This window comes from Leptonychotes weddellii, chromosome 2 (genome assembly GCF_054177405.1).
Source record: "Leptonychotes weddellii isolate Sample4059 chromosome 2, ASM5417740v2, whole genome shotgun sequence".
NCBI lineage: Eukaryota > Metazoa > Chordata > Mammalia > Carnivora > Phocidae > Leptonychotes > Leptonychotes weddellii.
Genome location: NC_138370.1, coordinates 146,783,139 through 146,795,185, shown reverse-complemented (window position 1 = coordinate 146,795,185; position 12,047 = coordinate 146,783,139). Strand labels below are relative to the sequence as shown.

At 44.4% G+C, this 12,047-nt stretch overlaps 1 long non-coding RNA gene across 1 annotated transcript in view; it reads left to right on the top strand.

Annotated features, from left to right (window-relative positions):
- LOC145720209 (uncharacterized) overlaps positions 1-12,047 on the top strand; it is an 82,930-nt gene that overhangs the window by 4,921 nt on the left and 65,962 nt on the right. Inside the window, exon 2 of the long non-coding RNA XR_014143052.1 lies at positions 1,247-2,127. This is a non-coding gene — a long non-coding RNA (uncharacterized LOC145720209). The remainder of the gene's footprint in view (positions 1-1,246; positions 2,128-12,047) is intronic.

Here is a 12,047-nt window from a genome sequence, read left to right as displayed (position 1 = left end):
GGATTGCTGGGTCACTATATGATGTTTTAAAAGATTTATTCTGCATTGTGGACAATGGACTATAGAGAATCAGATTGGCAGCAGGAAGACAATCTATTTTCCAAACAGTGACTGAGTGACCCTTTTAAAATATAATCCTGTCTCTCCACTGCCCTTTATTGTCTTTCTCCTCCATAGGGTAAAATCCAGAGTCTATGTAATTGCCTACTTAAGGCCCCTCATGATCTATAACCATCCCCTGCCTGTTGGACCTCATTCCTTCTACTCTCCCCCTCCCTCACTCTACTCCAGCCTCACTGGTCTTGAAGAGGCCCTAAGAGCCTGCCTCCAGATTCTTACTCTCCATCTTTCTTCTGCTTCAAGTGTTCTTTCTCCGCATGTCTGCATCATTCCCTACCTTATCTCCTTCCAGTCTTAGCTCTGGCATCTCTTTTTCAGTGAGGTCCTCACTGATCACTCTATTTCTATCGCCACCCAGGCCCCCTCCACGCTCCGCAACTCCTTTCCCACTAGTACCTAGCACCATCTGTCATGTCGTATATCATATTTATATGTTGTTTGTTTCCTGCGTCCTGAATAGGGACTCCTTTGCGGCCGGGGGGGGGGGGGTTTGTCCATTCTGCTCCCTGCCGAGTCCTCAGCATCCAGAACTAGCACAGAATAGAGGCTTGATGAGCATCTGCTTAGTGCACAGATGACTTTAGGAGGCTCTGGTAGTAGTTTAGATGGGAGCTGAGATGAGTGGGGCTGGTGCAGTGGCCTGAGTTTGGAAGAAATTTAGACATGTGCAGAACATATTCAGGAAGGGGCCCATTCCGTTTTATACAGCTCCGAACGGCGGAAAGGTGTTCTTTACCTTGAGCCCAAATTTGCTTCTTCCAGCTGCTGGCCCTTGAGCTATTCAGAGGAAGTTTAATCCCCTCCCTTTCCTTCCTGTGACAGCTTCTAGGACCTTTTTAGAGTGGACAGTGTTTTAAAGACTAGAAAAGAACAGTCATCTTTGATTTAATTACTATTTTTCTCCCTAGTAGGATTCCATATATTTATTAGAACTCTTTCAGTAGCCAGTGACAGAAACGCAATGCAAATGGAGTAGGGATTAAGATGCTTTTGGCTCTCATGATCTTGAAGACTAGAGGAATATCTGGGATAGAGCAGGCATGGATGCTCCTATGGTGTTATTAGGAATCTACCTCTCTCCATTTCTCGTCTCTGATTTTCCTTGTGTTTTTTTGTTCTCTGGCAGGCTCTTCCTTCGTAGTGTTCACCTGGCCATCAGCAGTTGTCACCTGTGTGGAAAGAGACCACCACTTTCCCATCGGCTCCAGCAAAAGTACCAGAATTGGCCATCATTGTCTAATTGGGTCAGGATAATGGGTTAGTTCATTTGTTCATTGACCCTTCCACTGTTACCAGCTGTTGGGCCTATTTCCCTTAAAGTGAAGGGAACTGAAGAACAAGGAATTGACGAAATTTCCCCAAAGTCACAAAGCAAATCACTGGAGGATTTAACTCAAGTCAAGGTTCTTCTGTTGAATCGAAGTAGCAAATATACCTTGTAAAGCTTAGTAAATTTGATCTTTTATTCTCCATTCTTCACTTTGGGCCAATTTCTAAAAGAATATTTCCCTCAAAGAACCGAAAGCACCCTGGACAGAAGTATGAGCTTGAGATATTTATGAGAATAAAGTTGGATATTAAAGACAGGAGGGAAAATGGTGGAAAGAAAAAAGTCATTAAGTGAAAGTTGAGGCGATGTGGTAACAAGCAAGTCAGATGGTGGGTTCAGTTTCTGAGAAGAGTCGGCAGGATCCTCCAGCAAGATGCATTCTACCCTCTCTTCATTTCTTTGTATGAGTATTGTACTGCAACAAGACAGGATGGGTTCATACTCTTACTCCAGAGTACCACAGGAGGACCAGCTTCCATGAAGAAGGTTCTGAAATGAGCCAGTGACATACAGTCTTAGACATGGGCAATTTGAGGTTTTCTGACATCACACATTAGACAATTTACTGGGATTTCTACAAGTTAATCCATGCCAAATGTCCGCAACCAAGAAAGCAGGTGGATTTGACTGATGTACTGGTTGTTTGGAGTATTCCATGGTTTGCTAACAAAGCTCCTGTAAGTACCCATTTCTGAAAAACAATAGAAATATGTTTTTGCTATAAAAATTATGATAATTTTCTAACTGACTTCTATAATATCCAGGCAGCTGGGCTTTTGGGATTTCTTTTCTAGGCTAGGAGAAAGGAAAGTTTGAGTTTTTGTTGCTCTTCTTTTGTCTTCAAAAGGCAGCTGGTAATAAACTTCATGTGTTGCCTAAAGATCAGCAATGACCCTTTAACCTACTCTTTTCAGGTTATTCAAGCTTCTGGTCTCCCCCCCCCCCGCCCCCCAGGCAGCATCAAAGGTGAATGATTACAGAATCATAGACTTTTCTTTTCTGCAAGGGACGATGTTTGTTTCCTAGGGTTATCATAACCAAGTACCACCACCTGGGTGGCTTAAACCACAGGAAGTTATTGTCTCACAGTTCTGGAGGCAAGAAGTCCAAGAGCACGGTGTCAGCCAGATGAGTTCCTTCTGAGGGCTGGGAAGAAGAGTCTGTCCCACAACCCCGCCTTTGCTTCTGGTGGCTGGTTTGCTGGTAATCTCTGGTATTCCCTGGCCTGTAGAAGCATCACCCCGCCTCTGCCTTCATGTGCACATGGCGCTCTCTATGTATGCCTATGTGTGCCAGGTCCGGTTTGTGGTCCTTTCTCACTACAGCCCTAGGAAACTAATACATATGCCACATAGGTGGGTTATATGATTATCTCTGTTAACCAAACTGACTTTTGTCAGAAGGGTCAAGTGTTTGATTTTTTTTTAACCTTTTTTTTAAAAAAAGATTTATTTACTTTAGAGTGGGGGTGGGCAGCAGCAGAGGGAGAGAGAGTCTTAAACAGACTCCGCGCTGAGTGTGGAGCCTGACACAGGGCTCGGTCTCACCACCCTGAGATCAAGACCTGAGCTGAAACTGAGAGTCAGATGTGTAACCGACTGCGCCACGGAGGTGCCCCAAGTGTTTGATTTTTTTTTTTAAACAAGTCTATTAGAACTTGAATGATTATATATATATATATATATAGACAGAAGACCAATGCACACAATAGATATGCACACTTGCACAAACAGTGGGTTCCCATGAGGCCACAGAACATAGGGCCAATGTGTAAGTAATGATAAGAACATTTGCCTTTGATGGGGCACCTGGGTGGCTTGGTCGTTGTCTGCCTTTGGCTCAGGTCATGATCCCAGGGTCTTGGGATCGAGCCCTGCATCAGGCTCCCTGCTCAGCGGACAGTCTGCTTCTCCCTCTCCCTCTGCCTGCAGCTCCCCCTGCTTGTGTTCTGTCAAATAAATAAATAAAATAAAATCTTAAAAAAAAGAAAAAGAACAGGGCCTTGATCATTCCCATCCTATCCTTGGAGATGTCCACTGTGCTTTAAGCACAGCGCAGGAGATACCGAGGGAGAGTTACACAGGGCTAAAACATCCGTGCCTTTCCAACTCCCCGGCATAGTCAGAGCACAAATTATTCTAGTTGAATCAAACATAAAAATCATCAAAAACATGTATAAATATATTTTTAGTCAGCCAAATTTAATCTTGGCTGACTTAACCTTGGTTGGGAGAATTTTGAGAAAAATACTGATGCCCAGGCCCTTCCCCAGACCAATTAAAACAGAATCTCTGGGGCAAGACCTTGGCCTTGGTGTTTTAAAAATCTCTTCTTTAAAAGTCTCTTTATGAGCAAGCAGGGTATGTCGCCGTCTTCCCAAAGACAGACTAAGTTACTGCAGTTAGAGGGTAATCACATTGGCCTGAAGTCCGGGCTAAGTGGGGCGTGAAAAAGAAAGAAATGGATTAAAATCAGGAGATGATTCAAACTAGCAAGACGACAGGTTTATCGGGTATAACAGAAACTCAGTACTCTGTAAGAGAGGGAAATACATTCAGCTCAGGCAGGCACCTTCTGGGAGAGGTCAAGGCAGTGACTTAAACTTTTAGTCTTATATTATGACTCTTGGTTGCAAGAGACAGAAATCTACTCAAACCAGATGAGCACAAAGGGGAAATTTATTGGCTCATTCAACTCAGAAGGATGCTAAGGTATCTCACAGGAAGGAAGAAAAGACTGTAGGAATTAGAGTCTTTGAGATTAGAAAAGGGCTCACTGATTCCAGAATTTTCTCTCTCTCCACCCTACTCATCTCTCCATGTTGCTGGAAAGATGGCATCCGGCACACACAAAGTGTCATCTTCCCAGCTTGAAATCCACAACAGGAAAAACTGTCACATGCTATCCCTGGACTTGTCTTTTATTGCTTGGGAGAGAGAGTTCTGTTATATTCTGGGTCTGGATCACAGGGCCCCCCCGGAACCGCACATCAGGAAGTGCTTCCCTAAGGAAGGGATGCTGAGTAGACTAGAGCAACTGCTCTCTTGGAGAGCAAACTAATAGCCCTCTTTCAACCTTTGATAAAAACCATTTCTGTGGGATAAAAATGTTCCCCTAAATCAAGGAAAAAGCCTTCTTTGGAATTGTAAGGGAAAAACGAAATGACAAAGGAAGACAATCTCGAACGTCAAAAGTCAGTTTTATACTTTACTATCTCTCTTTTCTAGTTGGTGAAATTTAGGAGGATTGATCTGGACTTGTTTGTTCACGGACAGATACACCTGTGCAAACAATGAGTTGACTTGACTTGCAACACAGTCTGCTCTGTAAAGCAAGTAATGTATTTTCTGTAATATGCATGACAGCAGCTGTTACTTAGCTGTTACTTTCCCTTTAATGAAAGAGCTCAGTGGTTTTGTTCTGTATTTTTTTTTTTCCTCCTCCAACTGGGATTCCAGGCTTCTCAAGAAAAAGGTCATTTACGAATCCAGAAGATGAGAGCAGATGCAGGGGTGTGACTCCTGCCTAGCAGACCACCCGTGTCGAACCTCTGGGGGCATTTGTTTTCAGTCCATTGACACGATCATAGGTGTTTGGGATTTCCAAGAACATAGATACGGTTTCAAGTGTAGATTTTTTTTTTTTTTTTTTTTTTAATGGGGTCAAGTTGAAAGAGATCCAGTTTTTTTTTCCCGAGGAACTTGTAAGCTGCTCCGTGTTCCAAGGGTCTCATTTTCGCCAATAAAAGGGTAGCACGAGTGTTATTCTGAAAAAGAAGTCTGAGTGGCACAATGTAGAATTAGGAAGTTGTAGGCTGCGCTAACTCCATTATCCGTGTGTCTTAGAAGCTGGAGAACGTAGAAGTTAGGAGCATGAACTCTGGAGCTAGTCACTTGGGCTTTATCTTGCCTCTTCCATTTAATAGTTCTCTGTCCTTGTACCAGTTAGCCTTCAGTATCTTGGTTTCCCTGTTTATAAAATGGGGATAATAATAGTACCCACTTGGCAACATTGTTCAAGGAATAAATACATGGCACATAAATAGAATCTGGCATGGAGAAAACACTCAGTAAATCTTAGTTCTTATCATTGTCTTCATCATCATTAGATAAAATCAAATGAAATCCTTTGTGTAGATCTTAATCCCAGACAGCTGCCTGTGGGAGGGATCTTTGTGGCTTAGGCTAGTCTGCTGGCCTTACTCTAAAACTGTGAAGAGCCTAGACGTTCAAACCAGCACCGCTGGACCCAAGTTTAGGTTCCACCACTTATTGGCTCTGAGAGGGTGGTCAAGTTGTGTGCCTCTGGGCAGATTAGGCACGCCTCTGAGTCCCATTTCCCTCAATTCTGAACCCTGGAAAACCACACTGAACTCCCTGGTCGGCTGGCTGGGCAGATGGAGGAGACCGTATTTCCCAGCAGCCCCAAGCCCGAGGCCCTGCATCAGTGGGCAGCCCCCAGCTCAGATGTACTCTAGCTCTCCTTTCCGTCCACTGGTAATGTTTCAGTAAATGGAAGACACCCTACAATGCACTGTGACTTGTTTTTAAGTCTCCCATTTGGTCCCTGTCTCATTCTCAAATCTTTGTTATTCTGGATTTCAGGAAATAGTTCGGTTGCCAAAACTGGTTGAATGAGCTACTTTCAAAATTAGTCAAGTGATACAAAGTACTGTTTTCAGGGTGGTTCTAGCAATTCCCCATCACGGAACCACTGTGTAAGAGAGTGTTTTGACAAAAGGGTAGGATTTAGAAAATTCACATTATGAGAACTCAGGAAAATCCCTGTGTCCTATAAATCTCTTCCCTTCCTAAACCAGAGCATCAAGATAAATCAAGAGATGGACCATCATCAAGTCACTTTACATGGAGGTATCCAAAGATAGAAATTTTAAATTTATTATTCTTACTCACTTCAACAGTGAGGTCTCCTGTCTTGGGCTACTGGTTTAGTCCTATCTGGATGGCCTCAGGTTCTAACCTTAGCTATTTAATTTCAACTCAGTTCAGTAGCTCATGTTTATGGATAAATGAGCAAAACAGTAAAGATCAAAAGCAAAAAATAGAATTACTATGGAATTCAATATTTCAGAAGCCGGAGTCGGGTAAATGTTAGTGAAGTGTAGCATTCAGAACGAAAGGCCCTCACTTATGATAATGCGCCTAACAAGGAAATGAGATTGACACAGCAATTCTCTGTTTTTCTTGTCCCCTGAGGTTAGAGATTATGCAGTGCGTGTTTCTGTTTTTAGCTTCTTTGGTAATTCCTATGGTGAGAGACTACACTCTGCATATTTGTCAGGGTTGCACTCCTGTTAGGTGCTGGGTCTTTGAGGTAGTGCAGGAAACACTGTTCGTATCTGAGCCTTGAGCGTCCTGGCTCACCACCCCAGCTGCCCCATGATGCCGAGGACCCCCTTCCTGTGGCTGGTTTCTTGTTTCACGTTCAGTTGCTAGGGGATTCCATAGAGGAAACATAGTCTATCTTACCAACAGGTGTTGCTGTGAGAAATGTTGAAATGGGTGGCCAGTGACAAGATGTTTACGTCCTTTATTTGATGTCTCCTTGTAATCCTGAAGCCTTTTAACACCAATTGAAAGTAGACTAAGAACAAGAGACTATGGAAGATCAGCATGGATTTGAATGAAAAACAAACTAGTTAGGTTTCTTTTATGTATGACCAAAACACATCATTCAGTGCTTCTTTGATAGCAGTTATTGTAACTGAATCCCAGGGTAGAAGTGTTATCAGTAAACCCAGCTCAGGCCCGCAGAAGAAGCAAAGGGCCTTGTTGACTGATGCAGGCATGAAGGTTATGGGGATAACAGGTTCACCAAAGCAACAAGGTTGTAGCGGCTGGAACCAAGGACTTGGTGCTGGCAGGACTCTTCCCTCCCCATCCCCTGCTCATCCCTGCATGTCTCAGTTTCTCTTTGTGAGTTGTCCTCATTTATCCCAACTGAAGATGCCCCATCTGCCCACCACCCTCAGCCTCAGTGTAGTACCCGGTGTAGTAGCGAAAAGAACTTCTTTGTTTCCGGTGCTTGTGTATAAATCCCAGGCTGGGACATTGATCCACTCTGCTTAGGGATATATGCCCACCCTTTGGACCAATCAGTCTCTGTTGCCAAAGAACGGATATTACAGTTGGTTGATCTGGGTCTGGCTGCTTACTACTGTGGCCAGAGGCAGAGTGTGTGTTCTCAGGAGGAGGAGAGGAATGAGATCATTGTCACTGGAGTCCAAGACAGTCAATCCTTTAGCTACCTGTGACATGCATATCATAAAATCCCAAGAATGTCTTCATTTATCATAACTATCCCGTGTTCAACCAAAATATGCTCATAAACTCCCTATCAAGAGAAACAACTTAATGTCACAGCCAATTATTACATCTAGCTCCAAGGGTAGCATTTCTGGGTAATCCCTTTTCCTCTGGGTCAGGTTCAAGTATGGCTCTTTACGGTCTGGCAACCTACGACTATCAGTCTCCAAAATACCCTCCGTTATTAAATGGAGGTAAAAGGATAAACGCAGGTAAAAGCTCCCAGTTTGTAAAAAGGAAAAGGAAACCAAAATGCACCAATCACCGTCCTCAGCCTTTTTTCATATCTTGCTTGACAGGGATAGCAAGGAATTCTTTCTCCGGTAGTGAGTCCCATCCAAAAGGCAGTCAGTTGATATGAAGTGGCTTGACTGGCAAGCTTAAAATTAAACAAGAGCAGGGGTGGGGCACATTTCTTTGAGGAGGCTTGGAAGTCCTACTCTGATGTGTCGTGTCTGTGCCATCCTTAGGCCAGTCTTTTAATGGTGGCATGATGTGCTGGCCATATATCCCAAAACCCATAGTGGGCTCCATGGACTAGTGATTCAGGAGCTACTTCCAGGCATGCCCAGGAGGATGTAGGTTAGATGACAAAACATTCACTTTTTAGGGACTGACTTTTCTTTAAAAAAAAAAATTTTTTTTATTTGAGAGTAGTTGACCCACAATGTTACATTAGCTTCACGTGTGTCAGAGACTTTCTTTTTCATGTGAACCATTTGTGTTGGAAGCCTTCCTACAATCTAATATGCCCTTCTCTGCCTCTAGAAAAATATGAGTAATCCACGTTCATTGTGGAAAAGGGAAAAAATACAGATGAACAACAACAAAAGCACAGCCCGTAATACCGCAGTCCAGAGATGACTGTCAGTGCTTGACTTACATTCTTCTGGAGGTTCTGTGTCAGTTTGTGCCTGTGTGTTTGTGTGCATGTTGAGCAGAAATGGAATCCCATCATGCAACTTATCTAAAGCCTGCCTGCTTTTCTCCTCCTGCCTTCCTAGAAAGTGATAGGATGACTCAGGGGAGAGGGAAGAGGATCGGCCTCTCTGGGTGCCCTGGTATATGGCCAGCATCTCATTTAATCAGAATTATGAACCCAGGAGCCAAGCAGAGATTAGTGGCCCCAGCCAAGGACTCAGCCACTGTGCACATCCTGAACCTCCCCCTTGCATTCCTCCTCACTCCTGAGACTTAGTTCCCCTGGGTAGAGCTCCTTTCTTCCAGCCTTCCTTTCTTCTCTCTGTGACAGAGACACCTGATGTTTTCTGTTTGCAGTTTTGTGGGAAGTTCTCCAGGGACTTCCAGTTCTCCAGGGACTGGTTTGTGGGGCCAGTGGGATACCATATGTAAAACCATGACTATCCTGGAATCTCTAGGACCAGAGGTCACCCTCAAACTGAGATAGGGAAACTGAAGGGACTCCATTTTTAGAAAGACTCCGTCTCTGCTGTTTCCCTGCTAGGCACCATTTACCCATGTTCTGTATTTTACCTTGCATCTCAGTAAACTAAAGCAGCTATGTTCCCACCCCAAGGGGGAAGCAAGAAAGTGAATCATTCCCTGAGTTTTGTCCTAGGCCCCCAAGCCCCTGATGACATCTAAGAAGAACTGGATCCCAAACATGGTCCAGGACATTAGCTTTGAACAAACCTTGGCCAACACGGCATCAATACCCCCTACTTTCGATGATTTATGAAATAACACATTATTTACCTGTCACTCACCTTTGATCAGACCCTGCCCTGGATTCCTGAAGAAACGCATACCGCGGACCCCTTTCTAATATAAACCCTTAGCCCCAAGCAACGGCAAGACTTACTCTCCTCTCCTTTCTGAGTCTCTCAGACACTTGGTCTGTTATAATCTTTCACTTAATGCCATTCAGTAAACTCTGATTTTACTTCCTTTTTGGTGAGTTCTATCCTACAGGAAGCCAAGGACCGTCTTGACTGGTCCTACGGGATCTCCTCTGCATCTTTGGACCTGGCCTGTCTACATCAAAGCATGTGGTTCTTTCCTCAAGACTGAATTTAGGCTTTGGGTCAGATAGAGTCCTTTGGTTTCTTCTTTTTTTCCTCTCCTCATGTTTCCTTCATCCACGGTACCCCCAAGTGTCTGACTGGGCTGGAACGGAGTTCTAAGTGTGGTCCAGGAGCTGTGGACGTGGGCATGTGTATGACCTGACTTGGTGTGGAGAGGCAACTCTGTTCCATCCTGTACTACCCTGTGCATCTCTGTGCTAGGTTTAAAAGGACAGGATTGCTGTTTTCTGCATTTTTGCAAAATAACCCCTCAGCCCAGTTTTGGGCATTTCAGTGGGAATATTGGAGTTGAGTTGGTGGGTGGAACCCTTGAAGCTTAAGTCTTACTCTTTTTCGGGGGCTTCAGGTCAAATATGTCTAGCACCTGAATGCTGCTGCCAGAGTCATGCTTTTTAAAGGGAAGTCGGGTCATGTCATTGCTTTGCTCAGATCTGCTGTACTTTCCCCTCTCGCTCACACCAAAGTCCACGCCAGGCCTGCAAAGGCCTTCTTATCTGCTCCTCTTGTGCCATGCCTCTTGATCGCACCTCCCGTCACCAGCACACTCCGTCCACACCAGCCTTGCTGTTTCTGGGACACTTGAGGAGCAGCCCCATCCCGGGGTCTTTCTGCTTGCTGTTTCCTCTGCCTGGAACTTCCCCTCCCCCTCCCCGCCCCCATCCACACGACCTGCCCCTTCAGCTTTCTCAAGTCTGTGATCATATTCTCAGCTTGAGTAAGCATGCCCTGAGTGAGACCACAATCTCACCTTCTCGTGAGACAGGCCCTGCCCGGCTCCCATGCTCACTAGCCTTCTCTCTGTTTTCTCTCCCAAGTCTTTCGAACTAATACTTTTTCCCACTTACTTCCTTTGTTTATGGTCTGCTTCTCCCTACTAGGATGCAAACTCCATGAAGGCAAAGTTTTGTTCACTGCAATATTCCCAGCCCCTATAACGATGCCTGGCTCACTAAATATTTGTTGAATGAATGAATTGAAGGCAGTTTCCTCATAGGCTGAATGATCACCGTCTGGAACCCCCTTCTTTTTATAAGTACGTTGTCCAGTCATTAATGGAATAGATACATTTTTGTAAGTTGGCTATAAACTCAAATCTATTTGCCTCTTGATTTTCATTATGAAATTAAAGATGCGTTTCTATGAAAAAAAAAAACCTCCCATGGAGATTAAACAAGGATTAGGAAAACTTCCAAGCTTTTGACATTCTGGGCATCATTGTCATGCTGTGTTTGCTTGCTGCCTTGGCATTCACCCATCAGTTTCTTCTCCTTTGTAACATTGGCAGCCCATGGTGGTGATTCTAATGCTGTCTCTCTCTCCGAGGAGGGGATTTTTTTTTTTTTTTTAATGCCAGGATCCCCTCATCTCCTACTCATAGTGTTCTGAACTTTCTTCTCTTTTCCTTCTGCCTGAGGTGCAGTGGTATTACTCAAAGGTTACAGAGCAGAGCACCTTGCAGATACAAATGAAGTCAAAGCAGCATCAATTTAGATTTCCTGCTCTTACTCTGATGCTGGTAGAGTCTCTTGCCCTGAAAACACCTCACCTAGTAAATATTGCTTGGAGTCCTCAAAGGTGAGGCCCACAACGTAGAGATCAGATATAGACACCACTTGGTGTCCATCACACTTTGCCCTGCTGCGGCTCTTCTTAGTTGATACACAGTGCCAAAGACACCGCTCAGGGACTCTCCCCTTCATCGGTGGCGCTGATGTCCCCCCGGGAGCTGCTGCCTCCTGAGGTTCTGACGGCTGCTAGTTCTCGGGTGCCCAGGGGGTTCTCACCTCTGAGAGGGGGAGGAATGGCCCAGTGCCAAGGATGCTGCTGCATTTGGCATTGAAAACCACTGCCTGGGTTTTTCTTTTTGGTTGCTGTTTGCTTAATGTCCGCTTGACGCTTCGGAATGATGGTTGACCCGACTTCTACCATTCCTACTAATGTTTCAGGAAATTTTAAGGTCAAGTTTTGATCAGAACTCAAGTCCAAGTTTCCATGAGCTTCCTGACCCTGTAGGTGTACCTGAAAGGATTTGAATGATCTCATTAGGGAGGTTTGGGAATGCAAGCCTTGAGGAAAATGATCCACATCTTGCTCCAAAGGATCACTGCGCTGTTTGTTTGTTTGTTTGTTTTGCATAGGGAAACTTGTTGCTTTAATAAAGCAGGCCTGCTGCAAGTATCTGTGGCTATTTCAACACATAGTTCAGGTTGTGTTTCATTCCTTTAT